General features: G+C 38.8%; 1 protein-coding gene and 1 long non-coding RNA gene across 12 annotated transcripts in view; one reads left to right on the top strand and one right to left on the bottom strand.

Moving 5' to 3' along the window:
* DTNA (dystrobrevin alpha) overlaps positions 1 to 20,895 on the top strand; it is a 357,744-nt gene that overhangs the window by 66,402 nt on the left and 270,447 nt on the right. The window lies entirely within an intron of this gene.
* The window catches only part of LOC123287310 (uncharacterized), a 47,519-nt gene that overhangs the window by 14,231 nt on the left and 12,393 nt on the right, over positions 1 to 20,895 (bottom strand). For all 5 annotated transcript variants that reach the window (XR_011504464.1, XR_011504465.1, XR_011504467.1 and 2 more), the window contains one exon: positions 17,554 to 17,733. This is a non-coding gene — a long non-coding RNA (uncharacterized lncRNA). The remainder of the gene's footprint in view (positions 1 to 17,553; positions 17,734 to 20,895) is intronic.

Below are 20,895 nucleotides of genomic sequence, written 5' to 3'. Positions count from 1 at the left end.
AGAGGCGAGCATTAAAGAGGCTTTAGTCTGGCTTTGGGATCTGATCCCCTTCCTAACCCTTGCCCTTTCCGACCTCCCTTTCCCCTAGTCTTACAGGTGCCTCATTTACCAGTGCTGTTTACACTGCTCGGTCCCGTAGTTACATCCTACTTATAATTCAGACCCAACACCGTCCCCTTTCCTTTGGAAAACTTACCCTGACCCCCAAATGAGTGAGGTGCCCCTTCTTCAGGCGCTCCAGTATGCAGCACCCACTCTGTCCTAGAACCTGTCACAATGTACCTTACTTCTTAGTTTGAGTGACTTACACATTTATTAACATTAGGTACCTTTAGACTATTGTCCAACAAATACTTGTCAATTGTTAATGATTTATGAATTGCTCCATGCATAAACCTGCCATTCTGTTTCTTTTCCTATGTTTTCATTACAATTTATTTCATTAGCTTTTACTGATTTTTCTCTACTTGCTTCTTTGAATGTTACTCTAAAGCCAGATCAGATAAGATCCTTTATCGTCTGTAGCAACTACTGGCTCTTATTACTAATGATAATGACTATAGTAACCTTCAAAGTTAGTTCTTGAAAGGGGTCTCCGAAAGGATACCTTTGAAATTGATCTGGTGATTGGTATATTGGGCAAATGAATCAAAATCCAAAATTGAATGAATTAATTTGTCTTGATGAACTTTGGCCATTTAAAAAATGACTTAGAGTAACTATGATGTGATTTCAAATGTTACCTTTTGCACTTTGGATATATTATTAAAGAGGGTTTACGTCACCCTCTCTGCCTTCAAATCTCAAAGTGTTCTCCAGGAAGATGGGTAAACAACTCCAGAAAGCTCCTAATAGTATACTTTATCCTTGTGTTCCTGAAACCAAAGTGGATTCGCCTTGTGGCAAGTTAACTCAGACTCCAAAAGGAGTTGTCACCCAAAGTAGGGTATATTTGCAGCAAATAGGAGGCCACGTGGTATCATTTCCAAAGTCATGGTGTCCCTGAACACAGGAAAGCAGGGGCCTTTTATTTCAGATGGGGAATGAATATTCAAAAGGGAGAGGTGAGTTTTCGCTTGCGCAGTCTCAGTTAGGAAACATGTTTCCACATGCACAGATTATGGTCATAAGGCCTAAGTTCCTCCCAAAGTGGAGATTTTAGCATTAAAAATGAGGCAAAGGTCATAGGCAATGCTCTTGTGGTGGGGCTTGATCTGGTTCTGGGTGGTTGGTGATTGCATCTCTTAAACAGTTAAATGCTTCTGAACCCACCCTTGAGTTCCTTGGGGCAATTAGTCGGTGACACTTTTTCTGTTATCCTATCATGCCCCCTTAGTTAATTTAAGCTAATTGTCTAAAATCCCAAAAAAGGAACCTGCTGCCCTCATTGCTATAAACTAAGAAGTATGAAGGTATGCATAGTCAGAGTGAGGGGCCAGCCCGGTGGCACAGTGGTTAAGTGCTCACGTTCCACTTCAGCAGCCCCGGGTTCGCTGGTTCAGATCCTGGGTGTGGACATGGCACTGCTTGACAAGCCATGCTATCTATGGTAGTCATCCCACATATAAAAAAGTAGAGGAAGATGGGCATGGATGTGAGCTCAGGGCCAGTCTTCCTCAGCAAAAAGAGGAGGATTGGGAGATGTTAGCTCAGGGCTAATCTTCCTCAAAAAAAAATTAATTAAATAAATTTAAAAAAATATAGGCAGGGTGAGGGTGGAGTTCTTTCAGAAATTCTGCAGTTAGCATTTCTTGTGTACTGTTTTCCAAGGGACTAAAGAGCAGAGAGTGCTGCTGTGGCCATTTAAGGTATATGGGAGTGGTTGGTTGTTTGCTTGTTTTATGGCTTGGAGACCTAAATATAATGCTTAACTAGATCTTTCTTGCTCACCCAAAGCAGGTAACAACAGGTGCTAGATTATCAGAAAAGAGTCCGAATATCAATTTGGTATTTATGTCACATCAGGGTGGAGAGCAGGTAGATGAACACATTTTTAAACATATTTTCCAAAATTATCTAGTTAAATTCTTAGATGCCCTTTAAGTCTAAGGATTGCCATTTTGAGTCTATATATGCTTTCATATATAATCCAAACTAATGGCTTTGTTAAAAGAATAAGAAAAATAGCTAGTTTCATTCTAGTTGTGTTTACGTAAAATCCGTTAAAATATCAAGTGATGTCAACCCTTTAGGTTCATGGCCCTGTCTTTCAGGGATCTTTAGCTTTCTGTCACTACTTTCAAGGTGCAGTAGAAGCCAATCTAACTCTTCCTGTATCATCTTCAATCAAAAGTATGTGCAACCCTTTAAAAGAAAACATTTCCATTTTCCTACTGTCCTGTGTTTTATCCTCTCTTCTCGTGGTCACCACACTTATTGCTATGGGTCATCAGTTAATTGTACAGCTTTCTTTGCTAACTTTGCTCGTGTACTATATTGTTCAATTGAGCCCCATATTAACTCAAATTTCTTTTACTCCACACTGCAATGGATCTTTTATTTCCTTTGCTGTGAAATATAAGGCCATCTGTTGAGCCTGGGCTGTTCTTATTTTTATCATCGTTATGACTAGACTGGACTCCATTCATGCTCTCTTGATGGATCTATCCTGTCAACCCTCAGAACAAAAGAGTTTTGTTTTAGCTCTCCCATTTATTTCACAGAGATTGATTATTTCTCACTCAAACTCTTAGTTTGTGAGTCATTCATATGAGAGCTCTCCTCTTGCTGGCCCCTCCATCCTGCCCATATATATAGGCCAACAGCAAGCCAAGTGGTACTCCCTCCAAACTATATCCTACAATTGTTCACCTCTGCATAGCCATATCCATAACCATCACTCAAATCCAAGTCACCAACATCTCCTACCTAAACTGTTGTACTATCTTATTCACCAATCTCACTACTCAACTAATACACCCTTCACACAGCAGCCAAAATACCTCCTTGTTTTACTTTTTATTGGAGCTTTTTTTTTTTGTCTATGCTTGTAGCCATTGCCAGTTTGGCTTCTCCAATGTCCAATCTTGGATGTTTGAGGCAACAAAAACCCAAGGAACTCACTGCTGTGTTGTTCCTCAGGTCCCAAGGTCCCTAGCCTCTCTGTCTTCTCTCCAGCATTCAAAATCTCCTTATGTTGGTTTCATATATGATGTCTACAGTTTTAAGATGAACTTAGGAATAATAGGTAAAAGTATACTTATTACATCTAATCTGGACCTGAAAGTCCCAAATACCATTTAAAAACGTAAATCACATTGCATCACTGTCCCAAGTTTAAACCTTTCAATGGCTTCTCTTTGCTCTTCGTATGCAATGCAAACATATGTTAGTGACGTACAAGGCCCAGAATAATGTCATCTTGGCCTGTCTCTTCAACAGTTACCTTGTAGCAGTTGGCTCTCATTCCATTCAGTTGGCCTTTTATTTCCTCGAAAGTCCAAAGACTCTTTTCTCCCTCAGAATCTTATGCCATGTTGTTCTCTTTGTCTCAACCATTTGTCATCAATGCTACTCTGCTTGGCTTCCACTCAGCTTTCACTTTAAATACTCCCTCCTTCATAATGTTCTTCCCTAGCTATCCTACCTATTATTATCCTCTTACTGACCTTATGTTTAAATTTTCTTCAAGAATGAATATAAATCAGAGTTTTCGGTCATTACTTTTCATAGTTAGTCTATATGAACAAATTTCCAACATGACCATTGATCTTTTGAAAATGCATTTAGCAAACACCTGAGGTAGACGATGTTAGCATATTAGAATCAACCGTTTTATAAACAAACACAAAAAAAGTCTGTAAGTTATAGATCAGTATGTCATCATAGGCACAGTTGCTAATTTTAGTTTGTTTATATGTGATTGATTGATTCATTTAACTAATATTTACCAAGTACCTGTTATATATCAAGCGCTATTCTAGGTGTTGAGGCGACAGCCTTGAACAAAACAAAGTCCCAGCTCTTATGGAGCTGACATTCTAATAGAGGCAGAAAAACAATAAATAAATATGAAAGAAGTGTATCATATGTCATGTGATGAGTGTAAAAAGTAAAACAGGGGAGCGGAAGAGAAAGTGGCTGGAGCATGTAGGGAATAGGAGAGAGAAGTATTTTATGTAGACTGGTCAGGAAAGGTCTGTTTGTAATAAGGAGACATTTGAGCAGAGACCTAAATGAAATTGGAGATCAAACCATGCAGACATCTCGGGGAAGAAGAGGGAACAGTAAGGGCAAATGTTCTGAAACTCAAATATATGTGCCCTTCTTTACTGAGGGACTGCAGGAGATTGGTGTGGCTGGAGCTTAGGGAAGGAGGAGCAGTGCTAAGAGACTAAGTTAGAGGGGTAGCCGGAGTAAGACCATTGATGGAGCTCATTGACAGACTTTGACCGTGACAAACTACATGTGCTTGTTACACATGGCCACCCTTACTGCTGGCTAAGAGTACTACCCATTGGAACATGGCAACAGTGTAAGCTGTATGGTGAGATTTAATTCAAAACATTATTTGATAGCTTTAAGTTCTAGTAAGAATACTCCATACATGACACCTATAAAGCCTGATTTCCCTGGTTGACTCCACAAAGGCAGAGAGGATGAAGAGAAAGTAAAGATAATTAGGGCAAATTATTAAAAAAGTAATTAGAAATAGTTCTAAAAGGAAATGAACTAATTGTTTCAAAGTTATTTAAAATTCCAAACTCACAGTTGTTTAATTGCTTTCCTATATTGCAGTGTAACCTGTGTAAGCAACTGAATCAGGCTCTTTGGATAAGTGAAAAAAACAATAGAAAATTAAAGTAGTACAGAAATACTGAATGGAAATCGGATGCATACAGTCTTTTATTTGTTTAATTGAACTTGAAAACGGCATTTAGTGTATATATACGCAGTTTACACTATATTTGCGTTTCGTAGATATGAGATAAGAACTAAATGTAGTGTCTAATACTACAAAGAGAATAAGCTGGGGTCCTGGACAGGAGACACAAAAGGAAAGAAGTGGCCAGTTCCCTCTCTGGTGTACTCATCAATTTCATTCATCCATCCAGACTCATATAAGAAAGACCTCTACGTCTGACGCTATGTCCAATTGAAACAGAAAATAAAGATTTCATCCTCACGTTTCCTTACTGTGCTTCCTCCTCAAATCAGAAGTAAGGAGAGCCACTTTCTAGAGGTCTTTAGTAAACATGCTTATTCTCAGAGCTGAACTACTTCCTTTTTCTCCTTTGCCATCCATCTCTTCCCTAATAACCTGGGATTAATGTTGCATCTCCTCTCATTCCGTGCACTGAACCACAAAATATGTACAGAAAAACATGAATTATACAGTGCTTGAAAATATTGTTTCCCATTTATAGTTATTATAATCATGTACTAGACTATCCTCACCTTAATAAACCACTAAAAATTCTGTCATTTCACCCTGTCTTTGTTTCGCTGATAACCCTTCACATCAGTGATTCCCTTTATTTGGAATGCCTTCCCTGCCCACCCAATCCCACTTTGCCTGACTAACCCTATTTATCTTTCTGGACAGAGATTTTAACTTACCTCTTCCTGTAAACCTTTGCTAACCATCCCTTCTTGTTTAGGTACTGCTTTGTACTTTAGCACTCGGTGCACCTGTATTACAGAATTTAGCACACTGTGATGATTTTTGTTTGTTTTGTTGTTTTTCGTGAGGAAGACTAGCTCTGAGCTAATATCTGTTGCCAATCCTCCTCTTTTTGCTGGAGGAATATTGTCGCTGAGCTAACATCTGTGCCAGTCTTCCACTATTTTGTATGTAGGACACCACAATGTGGCTTGACAAGTGGTGTGTAGGTCCATGCCCGGGATCTGAACCTGCGAACCCCGGGCTGCCGAAGCAGAATGAGTGAACTTAACCACTCGGCCACGGGACCGGCCCCACACTATGATGATTTTTGTTTAGACATGTCTTCTTTAGGAGACAAAAAATTCCTTGAGAGCTGGGATTATATCTTAATTTTTCTTATATCCACAATATATAACACAATGCCAGAAACATGGCTAGGCATTCTAAATATTTGTGGAATTGAGCAAATACAATCTCGAAACATAGTATTATTTAACTAAATATAATAATGAAAAAGTTATAGTAAATTCCAAGATCATGAAGACATTTACTACATAGAATTCCTTTTAAAGCAAATGCACTATAGTGTTATTGTAATTACGTGAAATAAGCCCACATTTATATTTTACTCAATTATTTTGATGTTCATTGACATGTCTTGATTCCACTGTATATTCTGAATATACAATACAATATATACTATATATTTATATGTATACTATATAAACCTACTTTTTCATGATAGTCATTGAGAATCTACAGCAATTTAAAATTTGAATAAAACTTCTTGATGGTATTTTTTTTCCTTTAACTATTGATGCGAACAAAAACAATTTAAAGTTATTTGGTTTAACATATTAAGCTCTGTATTTTCATGTTTGATCTATTTGAATTGAATTCTAATTATAATCTGCACAATAAATTTGATAGTTATAAGATATGTCATTTGATAATGAAGAGAGTGGTTTTACCAGAAAAGAGAAAAAAATGCAATATATTTTTCTTCCTTTCTTCAAGATGTAGCAACAATTTCGTAAAGACATATTACAGCAAACATGACTATGACGATAAAAGATTTTGGCATCACTGTCAAAGATGAAATGGGTTTTCCTAAAAATACTCTGTTTTTATAATCCTTAAAAATAAATTGAAATGAAATTTGAAATACTATCATTGGGATCCTTAAGAACTTTACTCAAGTACTCAGTACCGAAACCACTGCCCTCTGGGGATATATTGGCATGTATTTTAAAACACAGACTGTAGAGAAGATTATACTCTTTAGAATTTTAAAGTACTGCCAAAGGAACTTGTTTTCTCTTCTAAATTATATATTTGATATTTACTGCCTTCCTAGCATTATAGTTGTGTCTACCAGAGTAATGGCTTTCTTAAAATGCTGTTAAAAATGCTGTGATTTCTTCACAAATCAATGATTTAACTGTATAGGAAAGAATCCATTCTTATTGACCTCAAAACTGATAGAAAAAATATTAAAATTCTGCTGCACGTGCTTATGATGTTAGAGGAAAAAGAAATGGATGCTTATAGCAATATTCTGACTTAAAATCCTTCTTATATTGGCAATTTTTTTGCATATTGTGATTTTTATTGATTTAGGAATAAGTTTCATTTTTGCAACTACTTTTCCCTACCTATACTTGTGCAGAGGAAAATAGAAAGTGCTATACTGCAATGACTATTTAATTATGGCGGACTTAAAGGGTTGTATGTTTTTTCTTTCTATTCTCCAGATTATTGTTATTTGTATTTAAGATATTAATATCACTTCTGTTTTTTCCATGTACTAGAGCCTATGGTAAAACTATGTGGCTCTATTTATGGTATTTGCTGTACAGCCATTAATTATTACCCCACTGCTGCAGGACAGTCATTTATTCAACAACTATTTCTTAAAATAAAAACTATCACGACAACAGTCAATTTTGCTAAAAGCTTCTTTTAAAAGTATACACACACACATACAACCTAAACACCTCTAACTGAGTAAAAGAAAGTAAACCATGTCCATAGTTCCACCATATTTATTATAGTACTCTCCACTGAAGCCTTAAATCCACCAAAATTTAGAAATGCTAAGCTACATTTAGAAAATTTGAAAAAAATCTTTCCCTTCTTTTCAAATATGAATTATAGTTCCTCAGGAAGCCCAGACTAGCCAAAGGTTTGTATAACCATTCCACTTCATTCTATTCTTAGACTTCTGCATCAATCAGAAGTTAATAATAGATATATTACACCCCCGGAAGTGGCATCTTCCTTCTTTTCTTTCTTCACTATTGCATTCTACTTCCCTTTCTTAACAACAGCTGTAGAAAGAGGTTGCTGGATAATGAGGGCAAAGGCTTCCTTCCTGCCAGTAATAGGGACTCTTACCTGGTTACCATTTAGGGCAGTGATTCTTAAAGTGTGGTCCCTGAGCATGGGCCTTAGGATCACCAGGGGCTTGTTAGAGATACAAATGTCTAATTCTGAGGGTGGGGCCCAACAAATCCGTACTTTAACAAGCCTCCAGGTGATTGTGAAGCACACTAAGGTTCTAGGACCACTGACTTAGGGAATAGTTACCATGACAATCACCCATTAGAGAATGCACAGAAAATTCTACGCTATCCTTGAAGATCGTCCCCAAATTATTGGTTAAATGCAGGAAAAATTGATGTAATGAGGCACTGTGCATTTGGACACATTGCAAAGTAACAATATCTATCCCAAACAATTGTAGCTGTGGGGCATTTACCTCACGAATTACCATATGAGGTTTAATAACTTCAAAGACTGAGGGGTTGTCCTGAATTGAATAGACTCCCCCACAATTCGCGTCCATCTGGAGCCTCAGAATGTGACCTTATTTGGAAATAGCGTCTTTGCAGATGTAATAGTTAAGATGAGGTCATACTGGATTAGGGTGAGCCTGGTATCCAAAAAGAAGGCCATGTGAAGGAGGCAGAAATTGTAGTCACGCTGCCACGAGCCAAGGAACACCAAGGGTTGCCGGCAAAGACCTTTCCAGGAAACAGCCACGGACAGTTTCTCCCTCAGAGCCTCCAGAAGGAGCCGACCTTGCTGACACCTTGACTTTGGACTTTAGGTCCCTTGAGCTACGACAGAATAAATGTCTGTTGTTTTAAGTAAACCAGTTTTTGCTCAATTGTTAGGGCAGTCCCGGGAAACTAATATAGGGAACTTCTTAGGGTTTATATCTCAGAGTATTCTTTGACTGACCTTTGGTCCATAAAGACCTTCTCATGCAAATATGCTCTGTAGAGAAGGCCGCCCTGCCATTCCTCCCCCACTCCCTTAGTTCCATCCACCGCACCATTTTAAAGGATCTTTGAAAAGTCTAGCTTTAGCTGTGAGAGTCACATTCTTACTTATTATTGGAGAAAGAAAAAAACTCTCCTCGAAAAGTGTTAAATGTAAAACGCTTTTTATTGTGGAGAAATAGAGCATTTGCGTATTTTTAGTTGGAAATTATGCCTATTATCTCCCATCCATCTGTCTTTCAATAAAATTTTAGTTTGAGGTGGATTATGCTTGTTAAGCTGCTTTATACTCATTTGTTCAAATACATACCAAGCCTTTTAATTGGACCATTTTATATGCAAATAACTAATACTGTTAAGTGTAGCTGTGTCTCCTTCTGTTGCTGTTTTAGTTGTGTCATAAATGCACTGACCCTCCACAAACAGGGTTAATTAGAGTAGTGTGTGAGTGCGTGTGCGTGTGGTGGCTGCCAGCTGTAGATTCAATATAAAGAATGGAGATTTACCAAGCAAAGCTCTTTGTGTCTTAAAAACAAAACACATGTAATTATGAATGGTATATTTAGGGAGCCTGCCTTAAGAAAATGGATTTGCATTCACCGGACCTTATATGAAAAGCTGTGTTATTTTTTTTCCCCAAATGACTTAGCAAAGCATCTATATTAATATGCAAATGGGTATTTTACAAAGTCACGCAAGTTGAAAGAAACATTTAATAAGACACCTTTGACAAAATACTTTCCATGACTTAAAAGATCTTTTTTTAAGATTTGTTCAATTTAGTACTTTAAAAAAGCACAAAATGTTTATGAGCATGATTTTTCCTGTGCTTTCTTCCATTTTTCATTTCCACAGCTCTCATTTCTGAACCTGTTAATGTTTCTAGCTTCCCCTAAAACTTTTCACATTCTTAGTCAACTTGTCAACATTGTTTTCTCGTATTTCTCAATTATATTTTTGAGCCAGCATAAAGATGTCAAGGGCCTTTTTAAGACACAATAATTCCGTCAGCAGAATAAGATCGATTCCACATTTTAATGCAATAGTCGTAGTGCAGTTTGAATTCCATGCTGAGGAGGCTGAGTTTACTTTTAAAAATCAGCATAGGTGATAAATATTTTTGCGTAAAGAAATAGCTTAAGACTTGGTATGCTGAATTTGAAGGTATGTGTTAAGCAAGACTACTTTAAGAAGAAGATCTATCTTTAATATACATAGATTTATACTATTTCTGTATAACCATTAACGCAAACAAACAAACAGAACCACTTTGTTTGATTCTTTCTGCGTATCTACTGTGTGCCAAGTATTAGGTGTTAGGGATAGAGAAGAAATTCAGAGTTCTACTTTCAAGGAATAGTAATCTAATGGGGAAGAGAGACAATAGACATTTACGAATCAGCTTAAATACAGAATTGGGTGCTTGATCTGGGAGAAATTGAGTAAGGGTACTGTATTGGTTTCCTGGGGCTGCTGTAACAAATGATCCCAAACCTAATGGGTTAAAACAACGGAAATTTATTCTCTCCTAGTTCTGGACGCTAGAAGTCCAAAATCAAAGCCCAGCAGGGCAATACTTCCTCTGAAGGCTCTCGGGGTGGGTCCTTCTTTGCCTCTTCCAGCTTCTGAGGGCTCCAGGCCTTCCTTGGCTTGTGGCCACATAACTCCAATCTGCATCTATCTTCCTATGGCCTTCTCTATGTGTCTCTCCATCTTCTCCTCTTTTGTCTCTTAAAAGGGAATGTGTTATTGGGTTTAGGGCCCATCCTAGTCCAGGATGATCTCATCTCAAGATCTTTAACTTAATTACATCCACAAAGACCCTTCTTCAAATAACATTACATTCCCAGGTTCTGGGTGGGCATATCTTTTGGGGACCATCATTTGACCCACCACAGCTATCCAGAGGAGGTGACACTTGCATTCCAGAGCAGGTTTGAGGGGAGAGGAGAGAAGCATTGTGAGTTCTCTTTTAGGCATGGATAGTGTGACATGCTCAAGTCTTTTCTACTTTTAGCAAGATCAGGAGAAAGACCTGGGTTAGACAAAAGAATGGATAAGATTATCAAAGGAAGATGTGTGAGAACAGAAGGGAGTAAAGCAAGGACCAAGACACCGTCCATTTTTGAGAAACTGGTTGAGGAAGAGACTGAGAAGGATTTCCGGAAAAACAAGAGAGAAACCAGGCAAGACAGGTGCCACAGGAGACAAGAGAGCAAAGAATCTTTAAGAAGAAAAAAAGAGGTATCAGTTTAGTTTAAGCTGATTAAGTAGCATAAATCCTGGATTTGGGAACTTTGATATAAGCAATTTCAGAAGTTAAGAAGCCAGGTTCAGTAGATGAAAAATGATAGAAAGTTTAACAAACATTTTTAAAAAATTTCCTAATGGATAATAAACTAAATCATTACATAGGTTTCCCTCCCTGACCCTCAATGTGCATGTTCCAGAGAAAGGGTTTTGAAAATTTTCTATGTGAGGAGACACGTGCTCACGACCTCTCTCCTTTGATCCTGGGGACAGACTGTGCAAGTTGTTACAGATCGTTAGAGCCACTGTGCTGGAGTCTTCCACTCATAACCTCTCAGCTCATTGCAGGCCGTCTTATCACATTCACAGTGGGAGATTGCGGCCTCCAAACTGCTATTCTGACTCTGATCTTCATGTAAAAGAATGTTCTTCGGGCATCCCACTGGATCTACTGTAAAACATCAGTCACGCATACATAGGATGGACTCAAAGACCTTCCTGATGAGTGGTGGTGTGAAATATACTAAGAATAAAAGGATGCTTCATTTTTATACGCTAGAGATTTAAAACCACATTATACTTTGATGCTATCACCAGCCTTTTTCTTTATGATATCTGCTGTTAAGTGAATTGAGGGTTTTTTGAAGTTAATAACTGAAATACCCTCAGGGCTGTAATCTCATCCGTTGGAAGGACCCTGAGCAAACTCTTCCGTGGTGTGCGGTCAATGTACCATCAATTTGGCCTTTTCAGTTCCATGTGAAGCAATGGTTGAACGTTGTGGTTTCTTTTTGTAACTTAGCCTTCCCCCACAACATTCTTGAAGTAGAAGCAACAGCAACGATGTTCTAGTTCATTTGTGTCAACTAATTTAAAAAAACAAATTAAGGAGAGTAAGTTCAGACATTTTGGATATTACTTTAAATGTTAACAATCATTGGCAGGTTTTGAATCCTTTTCTCTGCTTTGTGAACTGAGATTATGATGAGTATGTTCATTTCAAAAACTAAAAATGGGCTTGCCATTACTTACTTTAACAAGCTGAGCTTTAAAGTTATGCAAAATAAAAGATCTTATTTAAAATGAACTCTGTCCCATATTTTTTAGATGGAAATGTAAGAATTTGGATATGATCCTTAAGGGAATTATTTAAAATTTTGTTTTGTAAGGATTTCATGTTAGACTTTATAAGTCAGAATTAGTAAGCATATAGGTCAATAAGAAATTAAGTTGGAACATATGCAAAGTCTGATTATGCTGTTTATTAAGCCATTCTGCAATAACTGATATATATTAAAACCTACAAACCTGGGCTTTATGCTAACAGGTTGAATCACACAATGTTACAGATCTTTTATTATTCTGCCTGCTCTTTTGGTATGAAATTCAATTAAGACATGATTCTAAGGCTTCATCAGAGCTTAGAAAAATCCAGCAGTAGATTTTCTACTCTTTTAGCAGTTATATTCACAAACTACATACATATATCTAATTACAATTTAATAAGCCTTTCACCCAAGAGAGAATTCTGTTCTCTGTAAAGCTTTTATCCTTGCCCTACTTATAATGTCACTATCAAGTTCTTTATTCTGAAGATTTATTTTTTTCAAAGATACAATTATATGTTATTTTCCTGCATGTTACAATTATGCAGTTTTCTTTACATGAATATTGCTTTCTGAGAGAATGCTCTTTGAAATATTAGGGAAAAAAATAACTATTTCTATAGAAATAGGAATAGTCTTCATGAGCAATAGATTGGAAAATAAGGCACATTCAGCATGAATCGGAGTCTTTGTTGTTCACACTAGATGACGGGTAATTTTACAAAAATAAGGCCAAGAAAAATGAAATATGGGATTTCATAGTTTATCATAAGTCAAACACTTTATACTGCCAAAAATTCAGCATAGTGTAGCCTCAAACCACACTCTATGCTGTGGTTTGTGTGTGTGCACGTGTGTGTGTGTGTGTGTGTGTGTACAGTGCTATGATTTCTCAAGGTAGTCTGTCATTACAAATTTGAGAGACAAAGATTTCCACTGGAATTTGGTTGTCAATCACGTTATTTTATAAAGAAAAGGACATTTGGGGTCTTAGGTGAAGTGGTCTTTTGATGCTTCTGTTCAGGCCTTATCTCCTCCCCCCATCTCCCACTTGCCACTTATCTTGACTTTGTCTCCAGGTTCCTTTCCTTCTTCTCTTTTGTCCTTTTACTTTCCCTACTTCTTTCTCTGACCTTAAACTCCTCCATGCACAATCATAAAGGATTCCATTTATTATTATTCCTTTTTAAAATTTATCTCCAAAACAATTATCATTGATTAAGTGATAATTCACTACTCAAGGACATTCATAACTGTCAGTCAAGCCTCTCATTTACTATCCTGAGTCCATGTCCTCTCCAGCACAAAACTTGGACCCTTAACCTTGATTCCAGCAATGAAAAGCTGCGTGCAATGTGCCCACCTTCTTGTAAAGTGGCCTGGCAGGCCCACTGGGAGATTAGATCACGTTCATGAATGTACACACACACATTCATGTGTTTAGAAATGCATGAGCATGGGAAGGCTTGAGCCCAACTCAAGGGACAACAGAGAAGGAGAAGCTGCAGCTGGGAAAGAGGAGATAATTATTGGACTAAACTCCAAAAGGAATGCTTGAGAAGGATCTGGAGCACAAGGAAAGGTTAGTCTTAGCAAGGAAATGGAGTACTTTTCCTTTGAAACAGAATAGGAGGAATGAACCAATAAAGATAAGGTAAATAGAAAGGGAGGTGAAAGAAATCATGTTAGATAGCATCTGTTTCTTGATGAAACAGTGTGAAGTCAGGGGTGGGACTTCAATCTTGAGAACAGCAGGAAAAAAGTCATCTGACTCCAATGCGTACTGTATTAGTCAGGGTTCTGCAGAGAAACAGAACCAATAGGATGTGTATATATAGAGAGAGAGAGAGAGAGAGAGATTTATTTTAAGGAATTGACTCACATGGTTCTGGAGGGTGAGTGCAAAATCTGCAGGATGGACTGACAGGCTGGAGATCCAGGAGTAGCTGATGTTGCAGTTCAAGCCGGAGGCCTTCAGCTGACAAAATTCCTTCTTACTTGGAGGAGGTCAGTCTTTGTTCTGTTATGGGCTTCAACTGATTAGGTGATGCCCACCACATTATGGAGGACAAATGACTTTGCTCAGAGTCCACCAGTTTAAATGTAAATCTCATCCACAAAAAACATCCTCATAGAAACATCCAGTATAATGTCTGACCAAATATTTGGGAACTATGGCCCAGTCAAGTTGACACGTAAAATTAACCATCATACGTATGTTCCCTTAGCTGCCTGACTGACTCCAAGTTCTTCAAGAATCGGTTCTCCCATCTTCTCCTCAGGAAGCCTTCCCATAAACCCATCCTCAAGGGGAAGTTTGCTTCCCTGAAGTAAATTCCCAGACTGCCCTTCTCTAATACCCCCCATTAGAATCTCAGTCCCTGAGCATGGGCATTTTTGTTCACATCTGTATCTCTAGCACGTAAAATGTCACCAGCTGTATTGCAGGCACTCAACAAAAAGTCAATGAATGAATCAGGGAATGAATTGCATTTAATTTCTGTCAGTTTTACTATACTGTGAACTCCTTGAAAGCAGGGACAGTCTGAATTACCTTTTTATACCCAACCCCTAGCACAAATTAAGAGCTCTGTAAATGCTTGCTGAAGGAATAAATGCATAAGTGACTTACCAAATGCTTACTATGTATCTTTGCTTATCCCCGATTACTACGATTTCATTCCAAATGTTAAAAAAAACAATTGTGAAGAATTTACACAGGTTTGCATTGCTGCCTGGGTGGAGAGATTATACTAGCAACTAGAATTATAAATCAGAAAATTCTGGTGGTAGGAATCTGACATCAGCAGTTTTTAAAGTCCTGCAGGGGATCCCAGTGGGTGGGAATCCCCGTACTAGATACAGTTACCGTGGGGGCGATGTTAAGGAAGGTTAGAAACATTGGGTATCTCTATGGAAGGCAGTGCCATGTGGGGACACCAAGAAGAAGGCTTTGACTAGGCTCCAGAGGAGGAGTTAAGGACTCCTACAGAGGAGAGAGAAATGCTGAAAAGCAAGCTATGGTGTTTTGTAAACACTGAGTATTTACCACATACCAGGCACCAGCTAAGGGCCTTACATGCATTGCCCCGGTCTTCATAACAAAGTATGTACTTCTTGCAAAGTATACTATGTTATTTTTTTTTTTTTTTTTTTACAGATGAGGACATTGAGGTTTATGTAGTTTAATTAAATTCCTCAATACCCCACATCAAGTGAACAGAACAGTAAAATTTCAAGCCTATGATTATCTGGCTGTAAAGTTTATGTTCTTTCCAACACATTAGTCATTCTCAACCCTAATTGCACAATAGAAGCACCCAAATTGATGCCACACTTAAGATCTGTTATATCAGAATCTCTAGGTAAGAGGCTCAGGCGTCAGTATTTTATTTTAAATCCCACTAGTGTTTCTAAAATGCTGCCAGGGTTGAAAATCACCACCATAAACGTCACAGATCTTTCTCCATTTTGCCAACTCTCACACTGGGCTTCCGGGTTCTCTCATCCAGGAAAAGAGACTTGACTCAATCAATTTATGAATGATCTGCCTTAAATTCAGATAAGGGAGTCTGAACGGCCACACAAATGCCAGGTAATTCGAGGTGCTCTGGATAGGTGTCCACTTTGATGTTAGTGAGAGTGTTATCCCATTGTTACTTTGAGTTAGTCAAATGGATTACACCATGTCTAGTCTCTGACTCTCCACAAAGGGTCCTGCTCAGTGCCACTCTGACTCTGTGGGTTTTATCACACAGCTGATACTTTACACATCCTCTCTGATTCCAAAAATAGGTAATACTGGGACACATACACACACACACACACACACACTCACCACCACCACATCCGTACCACAAATGAAACAGGGTGTGGTAAATGTCATGAAGCAATTGTTAAGTTTAATATCGGATTTCTTCTATTAATTTTTGGAACACAGAACTCATTTTTCTTTGTATTGTAAAAACTTGCAGCTAATGTCCATGGTCACTGACTACATGTGAAATAAAATGCATTTGTGCAAGCCCCTGAAATTACATCAAAATTCAGTCAGGTACTTTGATGAATTATATGTTTGTAAACTGACCAATTTAATTTCAATCCCAATAAAATAGATTAGGGGGAAACCATAAAAATAGATAATATAGATTAGAAATTCTCTACCTTGGCTGCACATTGGAATCTAGAAGGACTTTTTAAACAAACAGATGCTCAGACTCCACCCCGCACCCCACCTCCACTCCACCCCCAGATTGATTAGATAGATTCATTTGATCCATTTTGGGCCCAGTTATTGTTATTTTATAAGCTCCCTAGGTGATTCAAATCTGCCGTTTTTCTTACCTTCCCCAGGCCCTCCACTGCTGTAAAAGATGAGTATTAAGTGAGAATATTCTGATTCACATATTTAATGTCAATGACATGACAGTAATGATGATGATGATAATGATGATAGTAACTCTAATTGAATTTGCTGTGTGCTAAGCAACCGTTCGGTGTTTCACATACAGTAACTCATTTAGTATTCACACAGCTCTTTCATGAGAGCAATATTATTAACATATTTTTGCAGGTGAGAAAGAGGTGTAGAGAGATTAAGTAACTCGCTGCAGGGCTGGCAGAAGCGGAGTGTGAATCCAGAGTGTGGCTGCAGCACCCCTTCCTCTTGCAGCCTTAAGTGACATTATGAAATGAACTAGACCATGTTGCCCCAGCTCTCCCATTAGAGTGCCTTTTCCTCTTCTTGATTTTTGCATAGTCTGACCTGGGTACAGACTCCCCAGCCCCACGATTGGGTGATAAGGAACTGGGCTTCCTCCTCATCGCCTTCTAACTCCCACACCCATAGTGTTTTCCTCGCAATGGAACAGCACCAAGTATTCAAGATTCAAGGAAGTGCTGCTAGGTGGTTAATCTGTCCTGGAAAAGGAGACCTCTTTATTTCTCAATACTGTGGAAAGAATTTAAGGCTTTGGAATCAGATAGATATAAGATCAAATTTATGTACCTTTATTTATTAATCCTAGGGCCTGGGACAAGTTTAATCCGACACTCAGTTTCTTAATCCATTAAATGGAAATACAGTAGTTCTCTCTTATCCCTGGGGAAGACATTCCAAGACCCCCCAGGCGGTGCCTGAAACCTCGAATAGAACAGAACCCTGTATGGACCATGCTTTTCGTATATGTACATACCCATGATAATGTTTAATTTATACATCAGGCACAGTAAGAGATTAACAACTCTTATTAATCACTAATAATGAAATAGAACAATTATAGCAATATACTGTAATAAAAGTTACCATAGAAGGGCTGGTCCCGTGGCTGAGTGGTTGTGTTCACACGCTCCGCTGCAGGCGGCCCCATGTTTCGTTGGTTCGGGTCCTGGGCGCGAGCGTGGCACCGCTCATCTGGCCACGCTGGGGCGGCGTCCCACGTGCCACAGCTGGAAGGACCCACAATGAAGAATATACAGCTATGTACTGGGGGGGGGGGTTGGGGAGAAAAAGGAAAAAAACCAAAATCTTTAAAAAAAAAAAAGTTACCATAGACCTTAGCAACCTCAGTAGATGATTTTTTTTTTCCTTATTAAGTCAAGAATTTTCACCTTTTCACTTAAAGGAAGTACTTTGCAGCTTCTCTTTGGCATATCCGAATGCCGGCATCACTACCTTGCACTCTGGGGCCATTATGGAGTAAAATAAGGGGTACTTGCAGGCTGCTGAGTGACCAATGGGTGGGCAGTGGATTTGGTGTGGATTTCTGGGCAAAGGGGTGATGCGTCGCAGGCAGGATGGTGCGAGATTTCACCACACTGCTCAGAATGGCAGCAATTTAAAACTTAGGAGTTGTTTATTTCTGGAATTTCCCATTTAATATTTTCAGACCCAGGTTGACTGCTGGTAACTGAAACTGCAGAAAGTAAAGCCACAGATAAGGAGGGGCTATGGTACAAATTCCTAAATCAGAGGATTTTAAAGGATTAAGTGGAATAACATATATAAAGGTCCTTTGCACATAGTAGGCACGCTTCCCCCATTCCACATACACAGTGAGCTTAGCACCTAGCAACTTTTGTTCAGCTTCTATATTTCTGCTTTCTTTTATTGCTTTAACCTCTGTGTTTAAAGGCTGTGTGAGGTAGCCAGAATTGTGTATGAAAAAGCCCTGCCAGGTAAAGCAGAGAGTACCTACATGACTTTAGGACCCTAAAAAAGATTAGGAACAAAAATGCCTCTTAAGGGGCCAGCCTGGTGGTGCAGTGGTTAGGTTCGTGGGTTCTGCTTCGGCAGCCCAGGGTTCCCCAGTTCGGCTCCGGGCTGCCACACCACTCGTCAGGCCATGCTGTGGTGGCATCCCACATACAGAGTGGAGGAGGGCTGGCATGGGTGTTAGCTCCATGACAATCTTCCTCAAGCAAAAAAAGAAAGGAAGATTGGCAACAGATGTTAGCTTGGGGCCAATCTTCCTCACCAAAAAAACACACGTGAAAAAACCTCTTAAAACCTCATAACCACCACCCCTCTACTACCAATCTATCCAAACGCCTAAAATCCCCAGCTTCAGATCTCACCTGAGGACCTGTTAGAAGAGACTGCATTTGTCTAAATAAGGTATGTGTCACCTTATTTTGTTTACACGTGGCTACATGTTAGCACATCCAGATGCCACTACCATTAACGTGCATAATGAGAGCAGGTGAAGGACTGGGAAAAGGGCAGATGCATTTTTTCCTAAACAAATATAATCTTACTTGAGCACACTTCAATTATAGTCTTAAACTATAGGGAAAAAAGGATTTGGGCAAGAAAAATAGTCTTTAAAGTTTCAAATGTGTCTAATTGCTATATTGTTCACGAAAAGTGCCTATTTTTCTTAATGTTCTAGTGGTCTGGTTAACCGAGGCATAACATGATACTTTTACCACTTAAAGAGCACAGTAAAATGGAAATGAGTCTTTGCTATAGGTTTCTGACTCTTCAGGGGGCATGGCTGATACGTCTATCTGCTGTGGAACATTTCTCCTCTCTCTTAAAGCTCTTCCTTCCCTGGGCAGTTAATTTCCTGTGAGTTTTATTTCATTTTCTCGATACAGTTCAGTCGTTAGTTTCTTGTCAAGCTTCTGAACTTCACTTTCAATCTTTGCATTTTCTGATTCTAAAGATGCACAATTGCTTTGAAGAGTTTTACTATAATATGTAAGCTCTTTTATCTTCTCTAGCTAATTTACTACATATTTGATTAATCTGTTCAAAGGTTTGTAAGGAAGCATTTGCTTGATGACATACATGTGTCTTCAAAGCTTCTCATCTAAGTCATCTCCAATTTCTGACCCTTTTATTATATCCAACTCCTAGTGACCATCTTCTGTGTCACCTCCAGGGATAGCAAACGAATCTGTCATCTTCAACAAGCATTCAGTCAGATTCTGGGTCTGATGATCCTTCTCATGTAAAGAGAAATATACCTTTGAGTTTTCAACCTTTTTTTCCCTGTTCATTGAGTTCACTCCCTTTCTTTTCATCCTTTACCCTCATATGAAAGTAGTTTTAAACTTCCTAAAGATTGGAATGTTATCAAAACTTTTCTTCAATACTATCTATGGTTGTGTTTCACTCTTCTGACATAAATTTTAAGATTACTTTGGCTTAAATCACTTAGAATTGGGAGGATTCCAATTTATCCTTCTTGTATTGTATCCCTCTTGTAATGTCAACCATCACCTCATCTTGTTCTAGATATTTAGATTTCTTTTCCTCATTTTTTTTCTAGCGAGTCTGTTTTAACCTCAATAAAAGTAGGACCTATTCCATTTTAAAGTATCTGCCTCCATACTCAGCATTTCCAATAACTTTGTTTCAAGTCTGGCCTCCAACAAAGAGGTCTCCCATACTTCATAGTCTTTCTTAAAATGCTAGAGCCTGTCATAAATGTTGACTTTTTCTTCATCCAGAACAGAAAACATTATGTCAAGCTCTTTTTTCCTATGCTTATAAAGCAAGCTTTTAACTCTGTGAAACCCAGGAATAGCTGCCCGTACCACCATCTCCCAGGGGAAATCTCAGAGTCCTGGACCTGGACTCACACCTGCAGGTGTAGCACTCACTGCCTTGCACAGTGTCTCCAGGATAAGCCTGTAGTGAAACTGTGTGCCTGTTAGTGTGGCCTCTATGGCACAAGTGGCTGCCATAGAGCCACAGGTTGCCAGAACCCTACTGGTCACAACAGACTGCAGAGAACCAAGAACATTCCATGCAGAACACATGAGAAGTTGGCAGTCAAGACAAACCAGCAAGGAGGGGCTCAAGGATGTGGACATCTTTCCTTTCACTCTTGTGTCATCATGGAACACAAGAAAAGTAGTGATATTTGTATCACCACCAGGGAAAATGGGTGAAGGTGTTTATGACTCGCCCACCTGGAAGCCACAAGGGATAGACAATCCATGTCTTGTCATACCTGCAGATCTTCCAGGCTTGCTAGCTATCAGGAAACTCTCCTGCCCATTTATGTGCTAAGGCTCCTTCTTCTCTGTATCAGACTCTGAGGCTATAGTCCAAGAGATGCATCCTGCCTTGAGAGGTCTCCCCGCTTCACACCCCACCCCAGTTTATAGTTGGTCACTAATAGTGTGTGTGTGTTGT

The sequence above is a fragment of the Equus asinus genome, chromosome 7 (assembly GCF_041296235.1).
Source record: "Equus asinus isolate D_3611 breed Donkey chromosome 7, EquAss-T2T_v2, whole genome shotgun sequence".
Classification (NCBI taxonomy): domain Eukaryota; kingdom Metazoa; phylum Chordata; class Mammalia; order Perissodactyla; family Equidae; genus Equus; species Equus asinus.
This window is presented reverse-complemented; position numbering and strand designations above follow the sequence as displayed.